The 24,767-nt window shown below is 41.4% G+C and overlaps 1 protein-coding gene and 1 non-coding gene across 2 annotated transcripts in view; both read right to left on the bottom strand.

Moving 5' to 3' along the window:
• Positions 1 to 24,767, bottom strand: part of FOXO1 (forkhead box O1) — a 94,663-nt gene that overhangs the window by 36,925 nt on the left and 32,971 nt on the right. The gene's annotated exons all lie outside the window — the stretch shown is intronic.
• Positions 282 to 366, bottom strand: TRNAQ-UUG (transfer RNA glutamine (anticodon UUG)). Its single transcript has one exon. It is a non-coding gene; the product is annotated as a tRNA-Gln (tRNA).

The raw sequence follows: 24,767 nt of genomic DNA, 5'->3' as shown, positions 1-24,767 counted from the left end.
ACCAGAAAGCCCAGGCCAAGACAAGGAGCAGGGTTGCTCTCTAATCCAGGTATGCCATTAGTGGTAATTTCTTTCCATAGTCTGGTGAGCCTCAGTGAAAATGTAAGCCTTTGGAAGACTATCTTAAAGTCTTTGTGGGCTATTCCTCATATGAGGAATAAAATTTTACATTTATTTCTTTTCAAGAGACACAGAGAGACAGAGCGTGAGCAGGGCAGGGGCAGAGAGAGAGGGAGACACAGAATCAGAAGCAGGCTCCAGGCTCAAAGCTGTCAACACAAAGCCCGACGCGGGGCTCGAACCCACGAACCATGAGATCATGACCTGAGCCAAAGTCAGATGCTCAACCGACTGAGCCACCCAGGCGCCCTGAGGAAAAAAATTTTAAAAACTAGCCTTATGAAGCAATGTGGCCTTCTTTGGAGATCTCGACTCAAATCTCTGCCAGTTACTCGTTATACGACCTTAGGCAAATTACTTAAGCTTTCTGTTTCCTCCGCCATAAAATGAGGACAATAGTTACCCAAGGTTCCAGTAAGGTCACGTACTTTGAGCGTGGAGCAGCTCAGTGGCTGGCCCAGTGAGATTCAAGGGTAGGGTTATCACTGTTACCATCAGGACCACCTTCTCCAACTGACCCAACCAATCCCAGTTTGCCCTGTACTAAATACACACATCACTGGGTAGGCTCTGTTCTCAGCCAGCTTACATTCCAAGCCAGCAACACATAGAAGTCACACCCACTTTTTAAACATTGCTGATAATTCTTGATTTCTTTGTAATCATCTAAGCATTATGGTATTCAGGAAAGAAAGTCTACAAGACGCACAACCATTCTTTTCACTGTCCCCAGTGCCATCGCACCATCAATCCTTCCCTGTCTTTCTGGTCACCCTCATTCTGTTAAAAAAAAAAAAAAAATAGCACAGCATCCCAAAGCACTCCATATCTCCCCCAGTACAGTGTAAGCAGGAACGGACTGCCCTTTTTCTGCTTAGTCCTGAACACATGGGGAGGACCATTTACTCAAAGCAAAACCCTGGAGGACCATTATTTTACAAATAAGTATGTGATTAATACTTTTGAGTCCATAGTCTTTCCATATATATTATCTCAATCAATCCAACAATAACTGTGTTTAGTATTTAGGACCACTATTCTTATTATCAATACAGATAAAGTCTCAGAGTTTGAGAGAAAAGACATGTTCCTGGCCACCCAACCTTTCTGTATGTTCTCTGATTTTCGAAGGCAGAGATCTCCCCAATAAGAAGGTGATAGGGAGGTGAAGGTATTTTTGTTATTGGAACCATCTACATAATTCAATTACACACGATTCTGACAGAGACCACTGGAGCCCATTCTTACCAGTGTGAGCTGCGCCCCTCTAAGATAGCAGGGTCTGTAAACCACAGCCCACAATCTGAAGGCCCTCAATCATAGCTTAAACAAGATCTCCTGTGTCTGAATGGCAACACTGAGTCAAGGTTGAAGCCGAACCGCTGCATTCTCCCCTTGGTAAATGGTCCTGCCCTATTAAGAACCTTCCCTTGAGCTTGCATCGGTCCCCTTGCCAATTCAGGGCTGAAAAGAAACAGCCGGCCTTGGAGTACTCCCATGCATCCTGAGGGTCACAGAGGACCCCGTTCACGAATGTAAAAGCTCCTCTCTCTTCCTCTCCTCCCTCCCTGCCCCCATACACCCTTCTGGGGCTGAAACGGCCTTTTCAACAGAATTAGAGATGTGCTACAAAATCTTCATTAAGTGATTCAATAATGTGTATATCTGGTACTTACTCTGGTCCCAAACAGAAAGGAATGTGCCCAGAAGCCAGCAGGCAGAGCCACATTCTTCCTGTCACCCTGTAACAGCAGGCAGGCTAGTGGCGGGCTGGCGGGCACTGCTCTGGGGACAAGTCCCCAGACAGCACTGCTTTCCCAACATCAAAGGGCTGGATCTCCTCTTCAATTTGTAACTTGGATTTTCCTCAGTTTCAAATCATAGCCTGACAGATGTTAAAGTCTGACAGAGTATAAAATCATCCTCTGCCGAGTCAAGAATATGACAAGCAAGAGGGAACAACGGAATAAAAGAGGTCCCAGTTCAGAGAAGGGGAATGGAAATCTACCCACAGCAAGCGGGAGAACATGAAGCAGTGAAATTGGCTCTTCACATGGCATTCGGCACAGCGGTGGTTATTCTGTCAAGTATTGTTCACGGAACATGGTGACAAATGGGGAAGGGCTGTGCCTGGCCAGTGGTATTTAGTTTAGTTTTTCTGTTTTCTTTATTTTTTAGGAGGGGCAGTCACAAATGATTCCAAGTTATTTTTAAATTTCTTTCCCTAAAAATTCTGATTGGATTCATGACCATTTCAACTGATACAATGTTATTTTCAAGAGGGAACAAAAACAAATTAATGAAATCAACCAGTCTGGCCCACTAACATGGGGAGAAAAAAATCACGTAATACTAAAACTTTAAAAGAAGACTTAGTACTTTCTTGAATGGGTTCTTTCAGTTATATTCACACAAACATGGCTCACAGGGTCACTATCCACCCAAATTGGTGGGGTGGTTTTTATAAGCTAAGTTATTCTTGCTTTGCCCTTTGTAATGTCACTAATTCTGGGCTACTCAAAGCGTGTCAGGGACCAGCAGCAGCACCTGAGAGCTGGTTACAAATGCAGGGACCTCAGGCTTCCCCCCAGACCTAATGAGTCAGAACCCACATTTGTACAGAGGTGATTCATGCACACATTAAAGTTTGCTAACCACCATCTTGCAAAACATTTATTATTTAAAAATCATTTAAGCCCATTTTAACAGCCCTGCCAAGAAAGTCTTCCCCAGAACAGGCCAGACTTCCCCTAAGTCCCATTTATGGATGCTTCCCTGGTAACCAGGGGAATAACTCCAAACTTAAGCTTGTGTAAAATACTTTTAAAATAAACTCAAAATCCTTCTTTTGATGTATGCAACATTTTGGGTGAGGGGAAACATTAAAACTATTACAAGCGTTCCACAAAACACCACACCTGCCACTATTACTACTGATGATCAAAAATGTACACTAAACAAAAATAGAAACAGGTATCCACATTAAACCAACAATATCAACCGAGCAATAAATGTGGCAATAAAGATTCAAGTGAAGAATGTAATACAAAAAATGGTCTTCAAGGTCAAATTATTTGCAAAATTAGTCTTGTTGAGGAATATCTGCTACACAATTCAGGAGAAAAAGAACTCTGTCCTACTGCGGCATGGGGATTTTTCCCCACACAGCAGTCTCTAAGCGCAGCATTTTAAACTCATTATCGAATTTAAACCTATCACAGCCTTAGACGGTGCACACTGTTTTAGTCTATGTTTTACTGATGCTTGATTTACATAGAGCCAAGCACTGGAATCTGCGGTGTACAGCTCTATGAATTTTTACATTTGTGTATCCCCATGCCACAACCACCCAAATCATTTCCAGCACCCTAGTAGTGGGTGGCCCGCTCACGCCCCACCTAGTCGGCCGCCCCTTCCCCACAGGTAAGCACTATTATGACTTCTAGCTCATACACTACTTTTGCTTGTTTACTGGAACTCATACAAAGGGAATTGTGCAGAACGTACCTTTTCGAGCCTGGCTTCTTCCACTGAATAGTCCCAGAAGGATCAGCGTGCACAGAGAAAAAGGCATGCCCTGCTGGGTGTGGAGAACAGTAAAACAACTCCAGGGGGGAGGAGAGTATCTTACAGCACGGAAGGCGCGCTGGTACAGGAGTCCGCAGGAAAGGAAGCTAGAAAGATGGGCCTTTCAGATGGTGAATGGCCTGGAATGCCAGTACAGACCGTCTGAAGGTGTTTGAGATAAATGCTCTAATTCGAGTAACATGTCAAGGGATCTGACATAGTAGCCTGTCCAGAGCAGAGTGAGGAAGAAGGACACTGGACGCAGCAAGCCCAGTGTAGAGGCCCAGAGATGAGACAGTAGGCACCACAGGGGAGAGAGGTGAGACCCCAAGGGAGTTTCATCCAGATGCTCCACCAAGGAGGCTGGAGTTGATGGGAGGAGTTTCCATGGCTCCAAAATCACACTCTTGAAAGAGTGGCAGAAAGTGCTATTCAAAACATAATGAAGCAGTGGGGGGAGCTGGTTTTAGGGAGGAAGATGAGTTGGTCTGGTCACCAGCTGGTTGCAAATTAGACTAAAAGTTGGGGAGAAAGATGTGGAGAGGTAGATACAGGAGATTATGGGAGGTGAAGAACAAGACAGCAAGAACCAAGTGGTCTCCAGAAACCACGTGTTGTCAAGGCACCGGGCTAAATCCGGTGAGAAGAGAGACCATCACAAAACAGCCTGAGGTACAGGAGTAAATGAACCCTGGGGAACACTCACTCAGAATAAGAAAAAGGAGTCTTGCAAAAAAAAGGGCCAGGGATAGGACAGGAGTGGGATAAAAACCGAAAAATGGGAGCATAAATTTAGCAACAATTCCTGCAATCAGCATTCGATTTAAGGACACTTTTTCTCCAGTACAACCACTAGAAATGCTGACACAGGTTCTCCAAGAAAACACAAGGTACTTCAGAAGCTTCATTAACTCTTTCTAGCATCTTCAAGGTATTACTTTGCAAATTACTGTCTGGGTATGCTAAACTTAGTAAATTATTGTTTGGGTAGACTAAATACCAACCTAGTATTCAGAAAGAGTTAATGGAGCTGCCGAACTGTCTCATTTACTCCTGAGGTACTTTTCTTATTCAAGACTCTAACTCAATTTGCATATCACCAATGATGATTAAAAGGCAATCCAAGAAACCGGGCATTCAAATTTCTGTCCAAATCAGATCTAACAGATCCAATACTTAATTTAGACTTCCTAATCATCACAGATTATAGATGATTAGCAACCAATCAACAGTGGTCCTGCCTAAAGAAATCCACTACAAATAAAAGCTGAAAAGAGAGAAAATCCTAGATCAATGCCTGCACAGGAACGAGGTCTGAAAACATGAGCCCGAGCCACGTCCAGTCTGTGCCTAAAATTATCCCACAGGCACAGATTATAACTCAATCCGCCTCCTGTTTGCCTTCGCTGCATTTGTCTCCCTCCCCCTTTACCAGACTACAACTTCTACCAAATGACAAATGATAAACTGGTTTGCTAAAGCCCCGCCTGTGGGAGATATTAAATAAGAACCCCTAAGATGAGGCATGCTTCTTTTCTCTAAATGATGACAGGAGATATAATATGAAAAGAGGAATTTAGCTTTTGACTTGAAGCTAATTAAAAACAAATTTTTTTTATGTTTATTCATTTTTGAAAGACAGAGAGACAGAGCACGAGTAGGGGTGGGTGGAGAAAGAGGGGGACACAGAATCCGCAGCAGGCTCCAGGCTCTGAGCTGTCAGCACAGAGCCCGACGCGGGGCTCGAACTCATAAACCGCAAGATAGTGACCTGAAGTTGGACACTCAACCGACTGAGCCCTCCAGGTGTCCCAACTTGAAGCTAATTTTTATCTGCTCAAGACACTTCCAGTTATGCTGCCAATGATATTTTATATTATTCTCTGAATGAACTTACTCTATTAATCAAAAGCAAGTTGGCAAGTGTTATACATAATATTAAGCAGTGATCTTTAAAAGATAATGCATATTAAAAAAAATGGAAGCACTACTAAAACACTTGTATGTTTCACTAAAGTTATATAGCCCACTGCCCTATTTTTCAAATTTTAACCATATTTTTTTAAATTATAAATACAAATTTAAAGCCAAATTTGTTCTCAAGTCTCCAAGAAACATGAACAAAATCTTCTGAACTGCCTAACACATTAAACACGAACACTTCCCTATAACATCATTTCGAAATTCGTATTAAAATTCTCAATGGTTAAATGCCTTTTTTGTCAGACTGGCACTTTTTGGCACATGTTTTACAAGATGTCATTCATGCTTTGCTGTTCTTTTGAAAAAGATACAGCAATAACTAAAAGCATGTCTTTGTACAAGCACGTTTTTATCATTAACATCTTGATTTGATAAATACTTTGAAATAGATATATCACCAAAGATCCTCAGTTCAGACCTATTATGTGTAATAAAGAAAAAGAATCGTAAGAATTGTGGTTAGGGGCACCTGGGTGACTCAGTCGGTTGAGCATCCGACTTCAGCTCAGGTCATGATCTCGCGGCTCATGAGTTCAAGCCCTGCATTGGGCTCTGTGGTGACAGCTCAGAGCCTGGAGCCTGCTTCGGATTCTGTGTCTCCCTCTCTCTCTGCTCCTCTCCTGCTCTTTCTCTCAAAAATAAATACACATTAAAACTAAAATAAAAAAGAATTATGGTTGAAAAATAAGGTGGCCCTCCTTGCTGGTTCAACTGATGGAGCATACAACTCCTTATTTAGGGATCATGAGTTAGAGATTCACAGGGGGTACAGAAATTACTTAAAATAGTTTTTAAGTTTGTTTGTTTATTTATTTATTTACTTACTTACTTACTTATTTATTTATTTATTGGGGGGGAGAGGGGGAGAGAGAGAGAGAGAGAGAGAGAGAGAGAGAGAGAGAGAGAATGAATGAATGAATATGCATGTGACAGTGAGGGAGGGGCACAGAGAAGAGGAATAGAGAGAAAAGTCCCAAGCAGGCTCTGCAATGCAGGCTCAAGAACTGTGAAATTATGACCTGAGCCGAAATCAAGAGTCAGACGCTCAACAGGTTGAGCCACCCAGGAATCCCAAAATAAAATCTTCAAAAAAGAAAAATTAAAAAAAAGGTAACTGGAACTCTATGGAAGTACATACGTTGTTAATCATGAAATTATATATACATAACCTCCAAAGCCAAGAGGCATTGGTTGAAATCACACACAGAAAAATTCATGTAAACTTTAGTAAAAGACAAGCATTCTGGTTTTCTTTTTAATTTATTTTCAGTTCCATCACCATAGGAACAAATTAAATTTTTGACCTTTTTTTTTTTGGTAAACTAGCTATAGATTTAATAACCTACCTACACCTTAGCTGTTGCTTATGCTTCCCCTCCCTAACTTTCTGAAGGTGAATGTGAGTGACGGAACCAGGAAGTGAACCAAGGAATAGTGAAATCATATTCTCTGGCATTTAAACTCGTCATCTGTAAAAAATCAGGCCTGCTATACACTTGAGAAATTTTCAAATGACAGAGATACGTATAGGAGATAAATAAAAGCTCTCAAAGGAAATACGAAAAACCCTTTTTCTCCCCAGTCTCACTTTTGAGAACAAGAAAAAATTTTTTTAAGTTCAAAGCCTAAAACTCATTAATACAGATCCTTTAGGATTGAATGAGAAGAACACGGGAAGATACATAATCAATGTACATGTTTAATGTAAAAGAGAATGAGATTCACGTAAGCAATATAAAAGATTATTTCAAACGCCATTGGGGAGATAATTTATCTTTAATGGTTAATACAGTTTTTTAATGCTCATGATTTTTTCTACACAAAAACACTTAGAGGGGCGCCTGGCTGGCTCAGTGGTAGAGCATGAGACTCTTGATCTTGGGGGTGTGAGTTCAAGCCCTACACTGGGCCTAGAGCTTACTTTAAAAAATAAATAAAAGTAGGGGCGCCTGGGTGGCTCAGTCGGTTAAGGGGCCGACTTCGGCTCAGGTCATGATCTTGCGGTCCGTGAGTTCGAGCCCCGCGTCGGGCTCTGTGCTGACAGCTCAGAGCCTGGAGCCTATTTCGGATTCTGTGTCTCCCTCTCTCTGACCCTCCCCCGTTCATGCTCTGTCTCTCTCTGTCTCAAAAATAAATAAACGTTAAAAAAAATTTAAAAAAAAATAATAAATAAATAAATAAATAAAAGTAAATCATTTAGAATTAAAAAAAAAAAAAAACTGGTCTTTTAATTTCATCCCAATACAATGCATTCTATCTAGCAGGCATGATTTACAAAGTCCCCTAACAACCATGTTTGACCACTAACTGCCAAACATTTTAAGGCATTTCCAGGGTTTGTTGCCAGAGATTGACAATATATCCATTTTAGCTGATGCATCTAAAAGATGGTCCTAAATACAAAACAAAACAAAAACATACTATGAAGCTCACTGACTTGATAAGCACAATTTTCTGCATGAAACTCACACTACCATAAAATCAGTACAGAGTTCAAGGTCCCAATCTAGAGGCAAATTTGTGTGAGATGAATAAGGGATAGATGTGAACACAACACCCACAACACACACTGAAGTCAGCCTCTCACTGTCTAAGTCACTCAACAGCTACACCACTGTTAGGGCCATTTCCTCAGCCATTTTAATGGAAGGCCCTGGCAACAATCTTCCAAGCCTCTTTCAACTTCTTACTATACCTATGCTTTTTATTCCCATTTTACTTCTACCTACCATTTCAATACAAGGTGATCAGGAGAAACAAGATGTATCACAAATCAAGTAGGTTAGATGTGGCTTTTTGTGGTAGCTGATGTTCTTAATAACACTGACTGTAAGGTCAAAACATGTTTGTTATCCAGTTGAATCCAAACCAGATCAAAACCCTAGTTGGTCAATTTAGAAGAAAGAAAGAAAGAAAGAAAGAAAGAAAGAAAGAAAGAAAGAAAGGGAAAGAAACAAAGAAAGAAACAAAGAAAGAAAGAAGGAAGGAAAGGGGAAAAGAAAAGAAAAGAAAAGAAAAGAAAAGAAAAGAGAAAAAAAAAGAAAGGAAAGGAAAGGAAAGGAAAGGAAAGGAAAGGAAAGGAAAGGAAAGGAAAGGAAAAAGAAAAATGGCAAGTGAGGGGTGCTGGGTAGCTCAGTCAGCCAAACGTCCGACTCTTGGTTTCGGCTCAGGTCATGATCTAAGGGTTTGTGAGATGGAGCCCCCGTCCCAGGCTCTGCACTGACTTCATGGAGCCTGACTGGGATTCTCTCTCACCTCTCTCTCTGCCCTTTCCCCACTCTCTCTCTATCTCAAAATAAACAAACATTAAAAAAGAAAAAAGCAAGATAAAGTACCGAATTTCTTTAAAATGATATATAGGATTTAAATGTTTACCTTAAAAATATAAATGTAAATGTGCTTGAGATAAAAGAAAAACCTGTGAGATGTCCTCCTCTGGCTGGATTTCCAGTCGTTCTTATAAATCTACATTGCATTGTCACCAAGTATTTACATTTGCCATTTCTTTACAGTGAAGAAGGAATCTTCCCATAGCACAGCAATCCAACTACAGAATTCTCCATGGTCTCCTCCTAATCTTTTATAGGGTCTGAGCGCACCTAATTTATCAGCAATCTAAGTATTCCCAAAATGTTCAACTTCATTTTCCTAAAAACAAGTATTTCGTCCATATTTAATGGGTTCATTTGTTAGTTAATTAATTGGGAAAACAAGTACAACTGCAAACCAAGTTCCAAGAAAAAGACAACTAACTCCAGGCACCAGAGGCAGACAACCAGTAAGGGGCTTTAGGAGAGTGTGGTTAATGTGTGTTGGGAAACTGAAGGTCAACTGGGGAGCTGCAACAGTCTCCATGCTGGTGTTGATGCTGGTGTTGCCACAAGGACGTCCCCTGAGGCTTTTGTGCTAGGCAAGGGTAAAGATTTTTTTTTTTTTAATGTTTATGTTTAATATGACAGAATTAGGCTGAATTGTTTCAACTTCGATTAAAACACACACACACACACACACACACACACACACACACACACACAACTTGCCACCCAAGAAGCACTTACATTAACACTTTAAATGTGTAAGAATTGAATGTCATTACTTGTTCCTACAAGTCCATCTTCTGGAAAATCTGAATGGTGGTATTATATATATATATATATATATGTGCCTGTATGTACATGCTAGTTAATGTGCACATATGACTGCATGTAACTCCCAATTATCTCATAATTACCTGATGCCAGATAATTTTTTTTTAATTCTCCTAAGCTTTGGAATACACAGTATTTTCTGTATGTGGTTCTCTTAGCATGTTTATCTTCCTATGTGATCTACACTCCTACATTAGAATTGATTTGGACATTTTCAGCCTAGTGTCAGACTGGTCCTAGTCAAGGACACCAAGCCACCAGCATCACCAAAAGGGCAGACATGTAACCTATACTGCAGATGACTGAAAGGTGATGCTATTTAATCATCACGAGCCTTTCCCTGCGGGAAGCTCTCTTTGAAAATGTCATTAACAGGCAATACAGTTCTAAACCAGACAGCTCTGCATTTGCTCACATATTTGTAAATATTACTGTCATCCCTAAATGCAGTTCTATGTGGAAGAAAAAACCACAAACCACTAGGTTAAAATATTATTTCCCCCCCCAGACAGAAACCAAAAGTATACTTATTTAATATTATGGAGAGTTAAACAGCTATATGTTAATTCCTTTCTAAAATCCAACTGGTTCCTCTTTGACAGAACTGCTTTCCTCTTAAACTGCTACAGGAATGCAAATTTTGCTATGAATAATCATATTTGTTAAATGCCATAGAAACCTGAATTATTTGTTTCCAGAATTTACAAACTGGTACACTATTTTGTGATTTACTGAAAATCAAATAAATAATACTGGGTAGTAATATTCTTTATCATTTACATATATATATCTATATACAGATACACATATCTGATATACATATATCTGATATATATATATATATATGTGATTTAACATTTTTTTTAACCTTGAAGTTTGTAACAGCAAAAGCAAAGGCAATCCTAAGAAAACTAACTATGCTGTTATGTTAAAGTCCTTTTAAGCATGCTTTCAGATTGACAAAATCAGTAACTTAAATTTTCCAAAATGATTAATACACACATACACACTTTGATCAACTGTAATCCAGTCCCCACTTTTAGCCTGCAAAACCACACACTGTAGAAAAAAAAATACTAAGAGTCAGTTACTAGTACATGTCTGCAGAAGTACAGCAACAATAAAACTCTTAAAATCCACTGTTTAATCCTATTTTATTCCCTGATCATGGAATAAGTGGATGATTTCCAGGATATTTTGAGGATAATTCCAATGTGTTTACAGATGCTCCATTACAATTTTAAGTCCAAAGCGTCACAGTTGGTGCTTAAAACTTTAACAGTATTATTGTCACCGATACACATATGAAAACTCCCCTGCCCAACAGCACCCTACTCTTAAATCCAAATGATGGATGAGGACATGCCCCCCCCCCCTTTTCCAGCATTACCTCTAGTAACCGAACTCCCACTACACTGTCCTTCTCGATCCCCTTACCAGCCCACCCTCTCCCACAAGCACCCTCCAGTCACAGGTGCTCCCACCACCCTGAATTTCCTCCCTGCCCAGCCCAACAACTGCCCTAGCCTGTTGAAATTCTACCAACACTTTAGCACCCATTTAAGAGCGCGGGCAGTATTCTTCCTGGTGCTTCTGACCCAGCATGACCTTTCCAGTCCCTGAAACCCCATGACATTCCCTTTCACAGTTCTCTCCAGTCACGTGCCCACCATACTTACGGATCAGTAGCTCTAGAAGCCCTGACCAGTTGTTAGCCACTTCAAGAAGAGGCTGTGTCATCACTGACTGCACAAAGGGAAAGAACACCACCACTGGTGACTAGTGAAGGTGCAGGGCTAGCAAATACAAGCAACTGATGTGTAACAGGATACCCCAAATTGTACCAGTTATACTGCCAACACCAACCACGAGGAGATGCCTCTTAACATCAGTTGACAGGTTTAAAGCTAATTAAGTATGAACCTAATAAGCTAGAAGACGTGCATGAGCGAATTGTGAAAATACCAACAAATCCGGAATAATAGAAAAGATATTCTGACACAGTAATACAGCGGAATTCACTGAAAGGCATGTTCTACTTAATCAAAATAGTGCAAAAGCCATTTTTCTAAATGTCTGATGGCAAGATAAAGCAAACGTAAAAACTGAAGATCAAAAGAACATCCATTATTTTAGTGACCAAGGTGGTTTCCAACACACCAAGTTGACGATTTACCCAAGTGAGGTTATAACATCCTTCAACACCGAGACTACACCACACCCATCCTGTCACCTGAAGCTCTCTAACCTAAAACAAACTGCTTCAAAGACTAGCAATATTTCAGAAGCAGTGCACCAGCTTCTGTCAGCTTATGAAAAAGGGGTTTTAGGTGGCTACACATGATGCTTTCTGGGTTTTTTTGGAAGGGCAAGGCACCAACAGGGAGAGGCTGAGGAAGGCTACAGAAGTGGATGTTCATGCTAGACTACTCGCCAGGTGTCCCCCTGTCCCTCCATTCTTCCCAAGCCATACTCTCATCTGGGAGCCCTTCATCCCCACCATCCAGCTTCCCTGCTGCCATTCCTGTTCCCCACTTTTCAAAAAAGCACCTCTGATCACATCCTCGACCCTGCGGAAAACCCCTTTTTGGCTTCCTTTTTCCAGGATGGAAAAGTAAAGATCAACATATAGATGCCACCAGGTAAAGATCAAGTTCAGGCCAGGCTCTCAAACCTGACCCTGCCTGCCTCTCTACAGCTTTGTCTCACCCTTCTGACTTTGTACGTGGGCTACCAAAACATATTGGGTCATTTCACGCTTCCCAGAGGCTCTCCATAAACCCCTCAAATCTGCTCCTGACCAGAGGTCACTGTTGCCTCCCACCATGTCTCTCCCACGGGTCTTGTCTTTCTGTTACAGAAAGAGGCACACGTTTGCGAAACTCTGCAACAACTGGAAAACTGCAGCACAGCGGTTGTTTCCTTCTCCTACACCCTGAGTACCTAACGGAGTGCTGCAGACACAGCAGGGAGTCAAAGAGTGGATGGCGTCTACATCAGTGCTGCAACCCTCGGACTACTGTAACATTCCAGATCCCCAGAGGCAACAACTAGGCGCTGAAGAGGAGCTCCAGAAGACCCACATTTTTCTCGCAGACTTTCAAGCAATACTTGCATGAATTTCCCATTTGAAGCTTTTTACAGCTTGCATTCATTCCAAATGGGCTCCGCTGCATGTCAGGCACTGTACTTGGCACTATGAATGAAGGATAAAGTAAAGCACGGTCTCTGCTCTCAGGGAACTTAGATCCTGCTGGAAGATTCTGGAACTACAAACACAGCACTCAGCAGTCACTACTCCATTCTACTTAGCCGAGGACACACAAATAATCAGTCCCCATACATTCAGTGTAACCTGTCCACTACTTAACCTCCTTTGGCGTCTACAGTCATTTCTGTTGCTCCTGAGCATTTCCTAAAGTCTTACACCCTTCCAATACATGGCCACAGAAAGTGGACTGAAGGTGTCAATAAATGAAACCTGCACATATAGACAGGGAATGAAATCTAAATCCTAGTAGAAGGAACTACAGAGACAGAATAGCCCAATATTTTCATTTTACAGAACAAGGGCCCAAGGCAGAGACAAATTATATGAACTGCCTAGGGTCCTTCAACAAGGAAAGAGCTAAACCAGATTTAGAATCCAAATCTCCTAAATCTCTGCTCACCCCTTACCTGATAGGAACATGCCCTCCGTGACGTGTTAAATTCAGTCCACAGTCACACGCAAACCCGAACTGGTATTTCTTGGAGCATGGGAAATGACAAAAGCCAAAGACAACAAGGTAGCACCATATAATCTCATAACCAAATGCTTCCTTCAGCTGCTAACGTTTTTAGCATTTGTGGTAAATAGAATTGTCGGTCCCAATTGTTCCCATGCGGTTATTTCTATGGCCTCTTGCTGGATGAAGTGCACTTTCCTCCTCCCTGATTTCAGGCTTAGTCATATGATTTGTTTTTGGTCAATGGTATGCTAGGGACTCTGGCACTGGCAGAGGCTTGAAACGAGCTTGCGTAGTAAGGCTCCCCCCTCCTGAGCATCTGACAGCATCATGAGGAGAACTTAGCCCAGAGAGTCACTGACCTTCCAGTCTGGGCCTCAAAGTGAGAAACGGAGTGAGCTGCCCCAGGCAACGGGCAAGAAATAAATGCTTGCAAGGTGTGAGCCAGTGTGAGCCACCGGGATGTTTTGTTATTTTGTTGTTTGTTATGCAGCAAGAGATGACTGATGTACACTATCTTATCCTTCAAGTCAAAACCCATACTTCTGGTTACCTGTCACTGCTGTATCCCCTTAGAGTATCAGCTTGCTGTTAAAGTAGCAATTACTTTATTCTTTTTTTATTTCCATTTTACTATTTCTTCAGGGCCATCTTTTATTTGAATTACCTTCAGAAAAGAAAAGGTCTCCAAATTACAGTGTCATCTCCAAATGTTTTACTGATTCTTAAGGTAGGTATTATATAAGTGGGAGAAAACCGTATCCTGTCAGTATCACCTCACAAAAAGCCTTCTTCCCCCTTCAAAGCAGTGAGATTTGTCACGATCACAGCTAATTTATTGAAAATAATTCTCAGCTCCTATGATGGATCCTAAAGATAGGTGGGAAGGAGTGCATCTATCTTTCAGTGCAGGTACCAAAGACTTTTAAAACGCTGCTTTAAAATCCTTAACTAGAATTAAAGTTAAAATAAACCAATTTCTGGTATTTTTAAAGGGCCTCCAAATCAGGATAACATTAAACAATAAGACCCAATGTAAACATCCTTCAAGTTAGCCATCTCTTATTCCAGCACATAGCTCAATGTTGTTAAAACCGCTACAGCTTAATTAATTATAGTCCTCATTTGTAACTTTGGAAGCTGAGTAGACTTGAAATAAAATCACGTCTGGACCAACAGAACACACTATGCAGCAGAGTCATCTGGAGGATGGAATACCAAAGCAGGAACCTACCACAGATCTCCTTCTGCTTGTCACGACAAAGTCAACGTGTTTCCTTTCTTTATTCTCCTGTCTACAAAGTGACATACTTCCTCTCGAAAGGATGTAACTTCCAAGTTCATGTAGCAGTATATACAGTATCATACGCCTGGAGTGTGTATAGAATTACAGAATTCGTGTACCTGTGAGTCCGTTTCCGCAACAGCGCGAAATACACAGGTTTGAAGGCATCTATTTTTTTCTGTCAAACGAGGTGGTAATCTCCTTTAAAAAATGAAGGCTACTCATTTGTCCATTTCGGACTACACACAGCTCATTAGAATTTGGCCAGGAAAACAAAGTGAAACATTACTCCTCGTTTTTGAACCAAGACCAGTAGAATAGCATTGTCTTCAAGGAAGACTGTATTTGCATATATTCAAACTGACATCGAAAGATATTCTTCAGCGGAAAAAAAAAAATCCCTCAAAGCCAAAGTTCTTAGCATGGAGCAGAATTCAAGGGATTTAGTAAAGTGGTGGGCAACAAATAACATGCATTTTTATTTTTACTAACCTCTCATTGAAATCTAGCATTTCTTGCAATTATGAAAATAGGCAATGGAACACAGTATTAGCAAGTACCTGTGACTTTGACACGACTGGAAATTTGAGATCTTCACATCAGAGTTGCTATCAAAAATTCAAAATATTTATTTCCAGTGAGTACCTCAAAATTACAGTGACTCACCAGAAGAGCCTGTTATTTTAATACATTGATAAAGAAGCACAACTAGAGCCTGGGTGGCTCAGTCAGTTAAGCGTTCGACTTTGGCTCAGGTCATGATCTCACCGTTCGTGGGTTCAAGCCCTACATTGGGCTCTGTGCTGACAGCTCAGAGCCTGGAGCCTGCTTCAGATTTTGTGTCTCCCTCTCTCTGTCCCTTCTCCCGCTCACACTGTCTCTGTCTCTCAAGAAAATAAATAAACATTAAAAAACAAACAGCCAGAAGAAGCATATCTATTCCCATACAATAACTCTACCGGCTATAACCGGCTCTTTGTAATGTGTTGCACCCATGTGCCACATCCCTCTCTCTCTCCAGTCCTCCTTAACAGAAGACATCCCAAATGGGGAGGGAGACAGTACACTGGGGGAAGGGAAAGGAGATAACCTGTGTGTGTGTGTGTGTGTGTGTGTGTGTGTGTGTGTGTGTGTAACAGTGAAATTAAAAAATGGTAATTATGATGAGACATCTGTCTATTTGGCACCATCTAAAACCAGCAAGCAGTAATTGTACAACAAGGGGGTGTTTAGTGTGTGAGGTTTAGGACATTGTGCCAGAAAACCTAAAGCATCCAAGTTGTAAAACATTGTAATAAGCAGGTAATCCTAGGCCCAGCGTCCAAGTTTCTGCCCTAACCTGTTCCTTGTGATTATGATTTTAAAACATCCCAGTGTCAGCAGGTTCACTGTGAGTCAGACCTGAAATAATAAATGGCTTATTTTCCATCCTGATGGAGGAAATACATCATGGCTCATTGTGGCTCACTTAACTGAGGCTGTTTTTACAGGAAAATATAAAAATAACTAAGTCATTCTGCCTTACCATTTTTATTTTAATTTTTTTTTTATTAACAAAGCTCTATACTACAATCCACTTTAAAAAGAAAAAAAAGGCATGTTTTCCACATACGCTATAAAAACAATACCTCGCAAGCAACTAGAAGGAAAAATAATATAAACACCCAGAAAGAAAATTAAATTTTTGACCAACAAACACCCTGGTGGGCCAAGATAACCAATTAAATGCCTTCACTTCATCAAGATAAAGTGCCGCTTATTTAAACTGTCAACCACATCATAATACTATTAAAAGACAGCCAAAATCTTTCACCACCATTTGTTAAGGCTGCCAGGTTTGATAAAACTGCATTTATTTATACACAAATATACACATACATTCCAGAACCCAGAGTCTTGGCTGCTGCAATTTCTCAAACTAAAAGTTAGGGAGAAAGGGACACCTTCACCAAAAATGAATGTATATTCAATGACACGTATACGGCATATAAACCATAAAGCCCATTATGTCTGCAGATAAAATAACCGGAATGAGGGAGCAGTATATTCTAGGAACAATGAGTTTGTTCTGTCCTGCTATTTAAACTCATTCTATGTGACCTTATGGGTTCTAGAGACCAGTGATGACACCACTTCAGAACGTGATCTTGTTTGTTAGCCAGAACTGTGCTAGAGTGGGTTCAGTACAAACAAAACAAAACAAAACAAAGCCCACAAAACTCTACAAGACATCATCACCGTAGCCACTATTAGGTACATTCAGTGTGTATGGCAAGATATGACCAATAAATTTAGAATTCTGGAAGACTCAGTGTAGAACACATAGCTCCACTGACTGTTTACATTAAGGGAGTTAAGCCACCTTCCATCTCCTCTTGAAAGGATGCTCAGAGGTAGAAAACCCCACCAGGTGTTCCCACGGACTCACATGCCTGTTCCCTTCTCACCTGACTCTCCTTATGCCCCTAAACATGAATAGGAAGATGCGGAACGGCAAACAGAAGGCATATTTTGGTGTGTTGTTCTCATTTCCAAGACTTTTATGGCACAAACTCTGTGCTCTCTCATGAGCCTTGTTATCTCACTCCTCCCCATCACAGCTATAGAATTATCAATACCAAAAACCTCCTAAGAACTAGGGGGCTAAATTTTGCCCTGCCTTCTGCAGGAATTACCAAGGGCAGAGCCAGTAGACTCTCAGAGGCCTGGGAGTGAAATACACTTGGGCGTTCCCACCCTCCATCTTTGCATTTTTTAGCAGTCACTCCGTGGACACCTCGAGTCTCATCCACAAAACCTGGGGCTTCACCACCTCTCCCATGGGGTTCTACAAAGCTCAAATGGCATAGAGCAGGGCAGGCACATGGCACATCACAGACACTAAATATTAAGAGAATATGCCATTAATGGGGGAGAAAAATATTATAGTCTCCATGAATCTATAAAATTAAGTACCAGGATGACACCTCAGGATTTCACACTTAAAGGAAAAATACAGAAGGGATTCTTTATATATGCATGTGTGTTACACATACGAGCACACGCAAACACACACACAAGTGCAAGCATACCTAAGGAGGTATCTTGTAAAAGACAAGTTGACCCTACAATTTCTGTGGCCAAAATATTTTAAAGTCCTAGGCACAAGGGTTGCTTGTTTTTTTCAAAGTCCATTCCATCACTGATATCAAGTAATCTAGAATTTTAATGGCAACGTTTTAAAGAGGAATGACCCACCAATTCTGCTTTCCCATACTCCTTTCACTAGCAACACTGAAGGCCAAGAAGTAAACTTTCACCAGCCACAATTTTAAGAAATCAGCCAGATGATCCCAAGGATCTGAACCCTGGGATCCTCATTAAAAGAACACCTAGAGGCACCTGGGTGGCTCAGTGAGTTGAGTGTCTTGATTTTGGCTCAGGTCGTGATCCCAGGGTCATGGGATTGAGCCCCGTGTCCATGCACAGCACGCAGCCTGTTTGGGATTCTCTCTCTTTCCCTCTCCCCCTCTCTTTCTATCTCTAAAAAAAGGAGGGGGGGGTGCGGTGCGCCTGGGTGGCTCAGCCAGTTGAGCATCTGACTCTTGATTTCAGCTCAGGTCAGGAACTCATGGTTATTGGGTTCGAGCCCCGTGTCAGGCTCAGCGCTGGCAGGGCAGAGCCTGCTTGAGATATTCTCTCTCTCTCTCTCTTTCTGCCCTCCCCCACCTCATAATAAACAAACTTTTAAAAAAGAGAGAGAGAACAAGAAAAAAGAAAAAGAACACCTCATGCATATAAACTCTCATTTCTCCATTAGGATGATCGCTATAGGTCGTGACACACAACAGAGTTAAAAGTGTCCTCTTTTGGGGGTTGGTGGCATGTGTGTTGGGGGCAGGGTTTGTGTGATGAACAAACAGCTAGAAGTAGAAAGAGACAGTGAACAGGCCAATGGCCTGTCATCTCTCTCTTTCTCAGGCACATAAGAATGTGACATAGTTACATGTGGTTTCCAAGAGGCCTCCTCCCTTTACAAGCTGCTTCTCCAGCCCATCCCCAATCTAAATCAATTTTTATTTTCAGTTTGGTGTTAAAAAAAAGAAAAAAAAGTTACCACACACAGAGGGACTTTAAGTCTGAGACTTTAATCACATCAAAGTCTGGAACTTCAAAGTTGCAGTTCCCACAGCAACAGCAACTCTGCGCCCATCTGCAATTTGAGTGTTACTGTATATGACAGTCTCTCTGATTTAAGACCTTGATATGTGTGTGGGCAATGCGGCCAAGTCCCAGGCACTATGAATTTGAATTTCCTGGCTCTCACTTGGGTGAGTTTAGTGGGTGATTATGGGGCGTTAGCATCTGCATTTAAAACAGGTCCCCAAAGAGGAAGCACATTCAGGTCACTTGAACAAACAGGAGTGTGGGCCACACCAGAACCATCTGACTGACCGCCTGGCAGACCCGTCTCTGCAGTTGTACAGTCTTCAACAGAATCCAGTGACCAGGACCGACAGGATGGCGCTCCCAAGATTTCAAGTTGCACCCTAATGGCTGGCACCATTAAATGGCTCGTTTTTGTTGTTTTTTTCTAAGCAGCTGTGAAGAGCTTTAACAGACAGAAGAGAAAGTAAATCAAACCCCCTCTTTAAAGAGAAAAAAAAAAAAAAAAAAAAAAAAAACAGAAGAAAGGAAAAAAAAAAAAAAAAACTAGCATCAAACCCAGCATTTGAACGACTGGCAGTTACCTTTCCTCTACCATGCAACACAGTGGTTTCCAAAGGTATTTTCCAGCAGTCTAGTTCCTGATTTCAGTGGCCACTCTGTTTCAGGAATAAGAGCAAAATTCAATACGAAGACGAATATTGGAAAAGTCCCCGGGAACTAACTCAGCACCAATGGTTATGTGCAAGTTCAGCCGGCCACGCAGGTGCTTCTAAATACCAAAGTGTTTGCTGTATGCTTGGTCCCTACTATCCCCATGTCCTTCAGTGGCAGAAAATGTTGAGGCTAGATACATTTAATCATCAGAGTACGTGCTGACCATGAGCTAAGTCCACTTTAGAAAGACGAGGGCACTGATGGGAATGTGACCACCATTTCAAAGCACATCCTACAGTCGGTGGCACTGCATTTCATTCATCTGAAAACACTACCCAGAGAGCAGCTCCCTGACTCAAGGTCCCTGGTAACTTAAAAGACTTAAAAATACAGTCAGGCCCCCTCACTTTCCAAATAGGCCAAGTAAGGAACAGAGGGCTCTTTAGAACAAATCTTCATGGAGAGGATGTTGACACTGAGACTGATGCTAGAGGGATTTCGGCGCTGTGCACTCAGCAGAAGCCCCAGGCCCCAGGCCCCTTGGCTGAGAAACACTGCCAAGTATGGTGGCAATACCCTCTTTTCTGCCGGCCGGCCTTCCTGCAGAAAACAGACTATCTGGACAACATTAAACCAGAAAGTCAGGGCAGAAAGAAAATGACGCAAGTCGAAAACTAATCTACAGACACAGAGACCCTCTCAGGCCCTCATGGGGAGCTTGCTAGATTTAAACTCTGTACAAAATAAGGTCAGTTATTCAACCTGTATACCCTGTTTATACAGGTTCTCCTGAGAACCGCATTCCTTCCTAGCTCGAAGACCAGTTTTCAGGAGCTAGGAGACCAATAGGTACACAGCTGAAAAGAGGGGTTTCAAAAGCCTTATGACACAGAAAAGGTGGATGTTCCCAACGACCACCCCAATCACCCCAGTAAGGTAGAAGGCACATAGTGAATTCAGAGGTACAGGAAAAGTATACTCATGCAATAAACAGTTGCTGGGCAGCAACTATGTCCTGGGTTCAAAGGAATGAATGTAACAGAAAATGCTTGTCTTCATGGAGCCCAAGCTCTAGAGGGGAGACAGACAAGCAGAATACACGCAGTAGGTCAGGTGGCAATAAATGTCACAATGAAAAATAAAGGAGAGAGGAAAATGGTGGGGAATGTACTGGGGATGGGGGAGGTTACAATTATCAACAAAGTGGTCAGGGAAAGTCACACAGAAAGGAGGACATCTGAGTAACAAAGGTGAGGTAAAGAAGTCGGCCCTTCAGACACCTGGAGAAGAGAGTTACAGAGGCAAAGGACAGTGCCAAAGCTCTGGGGCAGAAGGATGCTTGGCCTGTAAGGAGGTCAGCGTGATCAGAAGGATACCAAGGGGAGGGATATGAGGTCAGAGAAATGACTGGGGGGTCAGGCCATCGGAGCCCCATACGTCACTGGAGGAATCTCAGCTTTTTTTTTTAAAGATTTGATTAATCTCTACACCCAACATGGGGCTCAAACTTACAACCCCTACATCAAGAGTTGCGTGCTCTACCAACTGAGGCAGCCAGGCTGATGGGAAGCAAAGGCAGAAGCGGGAACCCAGTTAGGAGACACAACAAGCAACTGGTGAGAAATCATACCGCTTGGACCAGGGGCCAGCAGTAGAGGAGGAAAAGTGGAAGGAAATCTGAACATATTTTGAAGGTAGAGAGGGCAGAATTGGCTAATAAAATTGCACGTGGGGTGGAGAGGGAAAGGAAAAAGGTCTTCTTTCTGAATTCAAAAGTATTAGTTGGAATATTTACTTGAATGGAACACAAATATCTTTAGCAGACCATGCTGAATTCTCTCAGAGAGCTCTACAAAGACTCTAATGTTTGAAGAAGTATGAAGGAGAGAGATGGAAATATTGATAAAAAGACAAGAATCAAAACAGGTACCTCTAGAAAGTTCTTGTGAAGGAAATGAGTCTTGAGGATGAAAGAATGTAGGTCTAATGAAGAGTAAGGGAAAAAAAAATTCAGATGAAGAAAGCAAATACACATGGGTTAGGACAAGAAGTCTATCAGTAAAATCATAGGTAGGAGTAGCAGAAAGGACATTTCGTAATGGAGAGACACTGGATGGTACAAAAAGGGTATGACAGGGAATATTATTTATTGTAAGAGGTAAACGTTAGAAGCTACCACATAGGAGCCTGCAGTACAGAGGGGAGAGATGAATGAAGCTTTGCCTCTGTGCTAAGGACAGAGCAGATCAGTGAGTCAGGGTGGGCACAAGGATAAAAAAACACAGTAAAATGAAGACCTAAAAGAGACCCAAGGAATGAAAATAATAAACTGGCATTACTTGGTAGTCCGGGTGGGGTCTGGAGGCAGAGGAAATATGTGGGAAAAGCAGCAACTAACCTCCAGTTCCAACTGCAATTCACCGGTACTGGTTGCTCAACTGTTACAGGAAACACAGGACAAATTCCGAGTTTTTCAGTTGTTCTTTTTTCAAGTTATATCCCTTCTGTTCTAGAGTGCCTGCCCTAACACGCAAACACATACACAGACATTCCCTACCTACCTTGCCGAATCCAAATCACTTTAAATATTAAAAAAACTTCAGGGGTGCCTGAGTGGCTCAGTTGGTTAAGCATCCGACTTCAGCTCAGGTCATGATCTCACGGTTTGTGAGTTCGAGCCCCACGTCGGGCTCTGGGCTGACAGCCCAGAGCCTGGAGCCCGCTTCAGATTCTGTGTCTCCCTCGGTCTGCCCCTCCACTGCTTGCACTCTGTCTCTCGCATTGTCTCAAAAACCAATAAACATTAAAAAAATTTTTCTTAAAAATTAGGCAGGGGCGCATGGATGGCTCAGCTGGTTAAGTGTCCAACTTTGGCTCAGATCATGATCTAGTGGTTTGTGAGTTCCAGTCTCCCAGGCTGTCTGCTGTCAGCACAGAGCCTGCCTCGGATCCTCTGTCCCACTCCCTGCCCCACCCCCACTCACTCATGCACTCTCTCTCTCAAAAATAAACTTTTAAAATATAATAAATAATAAAAAACCTAAACAGACTTTTAAAATATTATATATACAAAAGTACTCATCTTTGCATTGGACACTTGAATTAAAATCTCTACATGGAATCCAAATGGGATAACAGGAAGAGAAACTGTATTTTAGGGAACAGTCTATCCCTAATGAATAAGGGAATAGAAAGGTGAAAGGGTACTAAGAGTACCCTAAGGGTACCACTAAAAGGAAAGGGGACATCATGCAGACCTCAGACTCTTTGGACAGAAAAGAAGATCAAATAACATGTTCCTGGTATCCAAGGGCCAGATGGGAAATATAGCCCCAGTCAGTACAGACAACGGAGCCACAGTACTCAAGCCTCAATAGGCCAGCATCTCTGCTGTCCTCACTTATATTTGGATGAAGGAACAAGAGAAAAAATATCAAATGAGTGGTTAGGAGGAAAAGAAACCATGATCTGAAAATAGAAGAGTCCAGTAATAATGCTGACTAAGAAATTAATTTTTAATTTCAGAGTTTCCTAAGCGATGAAAGCATGGGTATTCTATGCCATATACGGCACAACAAATGACATATTTGAAATGATCTGGAGAGAATGAGAGCTCTAGAGTATAAGCCTAAAATTACCATGAACGAGAAATGAAGAGGTCTAGACCTCTCACACACTTTGGGCCACTGAACAAATAACACCACTTCAGCCTCATTCTTTCACGGAAAAAAAGAGACCAATGTGTTGAACACCTGTCCAAATGACAACGTCCACATTTCCAGGTATTTCTTCCAGACAAGTTCAAGAATTAAGAACGTTAAACGTACAAGTATAAACACCACTTCATAACAAAATAAAAGCTCTTCATTCTTCTAAGCTCCCAAGAGCTGTGTTCCATGTTGCAGGATTATGTTTTGGTGGGTGATTTTGCTCAACTGGATGATGAAGGCAGAGAGGATAGAACTTGTCATTTTACTGAAGACCAGAGTTACAAAACTGAAGATGGTATAACACTTGAAACTAAGAGCTTTGGAGACTGGCCTGGATGTGATTCCAGCTTGTCCTTTTTATTAGCCACATTATTGCCTGAAATACCTAAGCCTTGATTTCCACTTTAAGGAAGGGCAATACTGACATCATCTACTTTATATGGCTTGACTAAGAGTTAGAATTAGATATGCCCTTACCATCTAGTACAAAATAAGCACTAAAAAGCAGCCATCTCATTAGCTCGTCTATACTTAAGCTCAATTTTTACTTCTATTGGCATTCCAGCAGTAGAAAGCAGTAGAAAAAAACAGGGTTCTTCCAAATCCTTAAAACCCTGAAGCACTCTGTGAGACTGGCAGTTGTTCAATATTATTGAATAGCATTACATAATTATTTGTATATGGTATTATAAAAGATTTGTATCCTAATTAATGAGCATGACATTTGTCTCTTTATAGAACAGCCCATATTCCATTAAAGACTTTTCTTTCATTCTAAAATTAAAATCTCAAATTTCACAACTGTGGGAAAATGGTACACTTACAAAGAGGGTGTTTATTAAAACACAAAACAAAACAAAACCAACAACTCTGAAATGGCTAAGTCTCACCATGACACCCTTGAGATACAGAACTCCTGAATACCAGCTCACCCATGAAGTTTCTTTTCTGGCAAAAGGCAAATCTAAATCTGCCTTTCCCAAATCAAAGATACCTAAACAAAATCACCATACCTTCTGCCAATTCTGCCTAAATCCACTATTCCCTAAACCCGTTTCCTCAACTACAAAACAGGGTTAATAGCAGGTAGTTACTTCAGGATTATATAATGATTAAAGAAAATAATACACATAAAGCTCATAGTTCTTTGCCAAACATACAAAGCGATTAAAAAAACAAAACAAAAAATTAGCTTTTTGTTATTACTACTGAAAAACTTCAACCCTTTGCAAATTATTTCCCAGTTTAATCCTATCTTACCCATTCCCCAAGAACTATTAGAGCTGTAAGTGCGGGAGGGGGAAGGATGCTCTGCACATTAATAATCTCCACTTAGGGGGAGACTCCCCAGGGCATTCTCTGCATCCAGGGTTAGATTCAGAGGTTTAAGCCTATGTCAATCATTTTATTTGGCTTTAAGTAT

The sequence above is a fragment of the Panthera onca genome, chromosome A1, assembly GCF_046562875.1.
Source record: "Panthera onca isolate mPanOnc1 chromosome A1, mPanOnc1 haplotype 2, whole genome shotgun sequence".
Lineage (NCBI taxonomy): Eukaryota > Metazoa > Chordata > Mammalia > Carnivora > Felidae > Panthera > Panthera onca.
The sequence above is the reverse complement of the archived record's forward strand: the minus strand, read 5'-3'. Positions and strand labels throughout refer to the sequence as shown.